This window comes from Mus caroli, chromosome 11 (genome assembly GCF_900094665.2).
Source record: "Mus caroli chromosome 11, CAROLI_EIJ_v1.1, whole genome shotgun sequence".
Lineage (NCBI taxonomy): Eukaryota > Metazoa > Chordata > Mammalia > Rodentia > Muridae > Mus > Mus caroli.
This window is the reverse complement of record NC_034580.1, coordinates 1,079,955-1,084,960: the sequence shown is the minus strand read 5'-3', so window position 1 is coordinate 1,084,960 and position 5,006 is coordinate 1,079,955. Positions and strand designations below refer to the sequence as shown.

The 5,006-nt window shown below is 52.7% G+C and overlaps 1 protein-coding gene across 1 annotated transcript in view; it reads right to left on the bottom strand.

Annotated features, from left to right (window-relative positions):
* Positions 1 to 2,864, bottom strand: part of Lif (LIF interleukin 6 family cytokine) — a 15,679-nt gene extending 12,815 nt beyond the window's left edge. The window contains exon 1 of the mRNA XM_021178075.1: positions 2,745 to 2,864. The gene's annotated coding sequence lies outside the window, so the exon portion shown is untranslated. The remainder of the gene's footprint in view (positions 1 to 2,744) is intronic.
* Between the last annotated feature and the right edge of the window lie 2,142 nt (positions 2,865 to 5,006).

Sequence of the window (5,006 nt, the reverse complement as noted above, 5' to 3'; positions counted from 1 at the left end):
AAAAAAAAAAAAAAAAAAAAGAAAAAAGATACTCCCATCCCCCAAGGATGTTAGGAAGGGGAGATGTGAGGGAGATGAGAGAGAAGAATGAAAGGTTCCATAGTGAGGTGAGGGTGGGAGAAAGACTCGTCAGGGTGAAGTGCCTACTTCCTGGGAAAGAAAAGGATAAGCTTTGGGCTGTGGGGACAGAAGCAGGTGGAGCTGCCTGGACAGTGGGACATAGCCAGGACTGGCTATCCTGTCAGGAAGCACAGGGCCAATCAACTCTCGTCTGATACTAGTCCCAAAACCTGGGGTCTCTGAAAATCTTGAAGACCCTTCCAGGGCACAAGATTGGCATGCCAGTCTCAGGGACCCCCCCCCTTCCACTCCAGAAAATCATGCAGAGTGCCCAGAGACCCCCTAAGGCCTCCAGCCCACTCCCATTTCTCCTTTGTCACACTTGGAAACTGAGGCTCAGGAGTTGAATTGTCCAGGGTCACCGAAGATGCATAGCTCTGCGTCCCCACCCTAGCCTGCCCTCTCTGAAGTAAGGCCAGGGACATCTAACGGGTAGTTGGGACAGCTAGGAGATGCTCAGGGCAGATCTGTCAGGAGCTCTGGGGCCAGTCATCCCAGGGGAGCAACCCTTACTGCCTAGGTGCTCCAGGTGGCCAGCGCTTATCAGTCACAGGGCTCCGTGACAAAATCCACTCTCATCTCCTGCCCAGTTAGCATCACCCCACTGCACCCCTGGGTCCTGCTTCCGTTCCCTGCCTTTCCAGGTGAGACCTGTGCCCAACCCTCATGCCACAGTGGGTTCTGTGAACCCCTCAGCTGTGGCATCTCCTCTGCGAAGACTTGGACCTGCAGGCTGAGAGGGAAGACTACCTTAGAGGGAAGATGGTTCTCTCTAACAGTCATCTTAGCACCCCCCCACCACCACCACACACAGAGTCCTTGCCTGTCTGTTAGCTGGAACAGAGGGGCTGTGGACCCTGGAGTCTGTCAGACCTCAGATTCAGATTTAGTTGTCATTTACAAGGTGCGCCACCTCAAGGAGGTGGAGTTATCATTTAAACCTCAGCTACAATGTGTGCAAAATTGGTAACAGGATCGTCAATCATAAGTTGGCAAAGCCACAAGATACACCTTTATTACAGACATCTTTATCTGGTCAGCTGCAAAGGTGAGACCCAGAGAAAGCATGCCACTTTGCCAAAGTCAGTGGGCCATCCTTGATAATATATGCCCTGGTGCTTGTCCTGGGCTCCAAGACTTCCAAACTAGTTTGCTTGTGAGGATTCCAGAGAGGACTTGCTCCCTGAGATCCTACTGCCTTGATTAGATCCAGTCATTGACGCTGGGGGTGTGGATGGGCTCCCTCTATAACCTTGAAAACTGAACTTAGGGTTCTTTGCCCTGTAAACACTTAGCAGCTCCAAGCCCTGGTCAGCAGCGCCACCTGCTGCCCAGAATCAGCAAGTACAGTCGACTCGCCAGCTCGCCTGTTCAGCCCGTACCAGTAGGTGGGTGGGGCTGGATAACTGGATTTGAGGAAGTGAGTGGGTGTCTGGGGTTCAGGATGGGGGTGGGCAGAGACCATTCGCCAACACAAGGGAAAAAGGCTCCTCTTGGGGGCTTCCAGAGCTTTGTCCTAATATCTGCAGGGTGTAGTCCAAAAGACTGGCCACAAGGGGGTGCCAGAACCACATTCAGTGGTCAAGGGGGCACAGCCTTGCCATGCTGGGGGGGGGGGGGGGTAGGGGTCAGTGGCCTTTTCCTGGTCCTGCTACCTGCTCCCACCTTGTCCTGACAGTTCTCCCAGGTGGGGATCAGACTGTCCACTTCGCAGGGAGGCCATGGTGACCCAGAGAAGGAAAATGAACTGCCCAAATTCACACAGCAAGAGGCAAGAATCAAACCAAACTAAACCACTTGGTTGTACAGACTAGTCACAGGCTCCCCTTACTGTTCTGTCCCCGCATGGCATGACATGGACAGGATTCTGGGAACAATGTCCCCTCCTTTTGTCAGCCCACTAGCAAGTTTGGAGGAACACTGACAAGTTAGAGGTAAGAGCCTTTTGTAATTTTGGATGCCAAGCACCCAATGCAAGGGGCTCTTGCACAGACTTGGTTTTTGTTTTCTCTCTTTGTCACTGTCCTGGAGCTCGGATGCCGGGGGATGAAGACCGGCCAAGCTCCGACCTGGCCCAAGGTCAAAGGCAGAGGAGTAATGACCTTGGCTGATCAAGTTCCCCAGAGCACCCATGATGGTTCCCGTGGACTGCTGCAGCCCATTTTGGATGGACAGGGACTGCCCTCAACTGCTCCATCTATCAGAGAGTAAATGAGACCTCTGCAAGCTCAGAACTCACTACTCTCAAAAAGGAAGGGATCTGAGTCCCCTGGGGATCCAGAACCATGACTATAGAATCAGGCGGACCCTACCATGATGGCACAATGCAAGACTTGAATCCATTTGCTCTCTCCACTGCCCTTTACCCATCCTGTGAACTTTAACCCACGGGACACTTTCACAGCTGGTCTCTCCAGCTTTGCTTGGACATCCTCCAAGAGAGACTTCCAACCCTGTCTTACAATGCATCCATTACAGACAGGGAGAGCAAATGCTGGAGGGTTGTGTGGGCCAGCAGGTGCCCCTGATCCACAGGGGAGCAACTGATGGACCATCTACCCTCCTGGGGATAAGTGTGGGGTGCAGCAGTGCCCCTCCGCCCTGCCCCCTCAAGGGAATCCTACCGTGGTCTCGCAGCCCTCCACAGTCTGCACAGTTGTCCAGTCTTCAGGGTGACACCATTGTTGTTGGGCCCCTCTGCTTCCCTCTCCTCCTGAGGCTTCTCTGGCATTGCTCCTCACCCTGCCCCCCACCTGACTTCCGTCTGAAGCTGGTGGCCTGAGGCTCCCCCCACTTCCACCCCACCCCCAAGCTGAGGACCAGAGAGGTAGAGCACCCACACCACAGATGGAGCCTGACACGGGGGTGGGAAAGGTGTTGTTAGAAGGAGAAGCAGGGCTGGGTGTGGGGAGGGGGCGTCCCTGTACTTGATGCCCCTGGGCTGCGTGGCAAAGCCACTATGGCCTGAGTCACAGCTGACTGGGCCGCGCCTAGCCTGTCTGGGTGACCCAAGCCAGCATAAGGCAATGACTGGGCAGCTCTCCTCATGACCAGCTGGGGTCAACCTTAGGTGTTTTGACTCAGACCTGCCACAGGCTGTGTGCACAGCTACCATCCTCTGTCTCTGTCCCAAGAGCCACAGGCCTATAGCTGCCCCTGTCCCAGCCCCCACCTCATAACCCCGGGGAGCTACCTGGCCCTTCTGATCTGCAATCAGCCCCAGGCTTCAGGGCCCCACCTGCTGTGGGACCTTCGTCCCTCCCTGGACAAGCCCTGCCCTTGGGAATACTCCGGGAAGCAAGGAACTTTGTTGCCTGTGCTGCTGAGGGCCTCTTGATTTTCTTGGACTGTGACCTTTTTCTTGGTGCTACAAGGAGTTCTGTAGACTGCCTGGGCAGGCTTGCCATGGACGGCCAGAAGATGGTTGGGGACAGGGACTAAGAGAAGAGAGATACAGAAAAGAAAAAAAAAGCAATCAAGAAGGGATTAAGGGAGGGAGGGAGGGAGGGAGGGAGAGAAGGAGAGAGGGAGAGAGGGAGAGAGGGAGGGAGGGAAGGGAAGGGAGGAGGAGTGTAAAGTATAAAGGGAGGGAGAGAGGTAGGGACTGTTTACAGTTTTCAAACCTGCTTAGAGCAATATCAGTCCTACACTTTTCCCAGGAAATCCTGTTTTAGGGAAGTGGGCTCCAACAACACACAGTGCAGAGGCAAAACTGAGGCTTGGCCTATGAGTAAGATAAGGGCAGAGGTCACATTCTTTTCACCTGTAAGGTCTTCGTCTCTCACTGAAGAGAGAAATAATCACGCTAAAGTTGGGATGAAGGGGTGGAGTGGAGAAATGTCTTGGTGGTCTGTACTCCCCTTTAACCTCTGTGGGGCCCAGGACACACTACCAGGTGAAACACTGTACACATAAAGTCATTTTAAAAATTAAAACTGGGGCTGGGTAGTGGCGCACGCCTTTAATTCCAGCACTCGGGAGGCAGAGGCAGGTGGATCTCTGTGTTCAAGGCCAGCCTGGTCTACAGAGTGAGTTCTAGGACAGCCAGGGGAGAAACCCTGTCTCAGAAAACAGTAGTAATAACAACTACAGTGGTCAGTGGTCAGCAGGCGGCTCTGTGGGTAAAGTGCTCGATGTGCAAGTCTAAGCCCCTGAGTTTGGATCCCTACATGGCAGCAGCCTCTGACCCCTGGGACTGGGAGGCAGAGATAGAGAGATCTCAGATGCATGCTGGCCAAGCAGCCTGGGCAAATGTCAGTGTCTAGATTCAATGAGAAACTGTGTCCAGAAAAATAAGGTGGATGCGGCTGGGGAGATGGCGCAGTGGTTAAGATATTTTGCTGCTCCAGTACCCATACGCTGACTTACAGTTCCAGAGGAGACCACATCCGCTTCCAACCTTTGGGGGCATCAGTTGCACAGATAGACACACAGAGAAAACACAATACGCATAAGATAAATAAATCTAAAAAAGAAATGATGAGTTGGAGGGACTGGAGAGAGGGCTCGGTGGTTGAAGTACGGGAGCACTTTGACAGACAATTCAAATTTGTTTCCCAGAACTTATGTCAGGTGGCTCACAACTGCCTGTGACCTCAGCTCCAGAGGCCTCTACAGGCACCCATACTCACAGGCACATATACACATAATTTTAAAATAAATATAAAATTATTTTTTGAATGCAGGGTTTAATTATGCAGCCCTGCTGTCCTGAAACTCGCTCTGTAGACCAGGCTGGCCTCAAACTCACAGAGATCCTCCTGCCTCTGCCTCCCAAGTGCTGGGGTTAATGGTGGTACCACCCCCAGTCCCCACAAATAAGTCTTTCTTCTTTTTTAAGGGAATTATTATTTAATAAATGTTTGTGAGTATACTGTTGCTGTCTT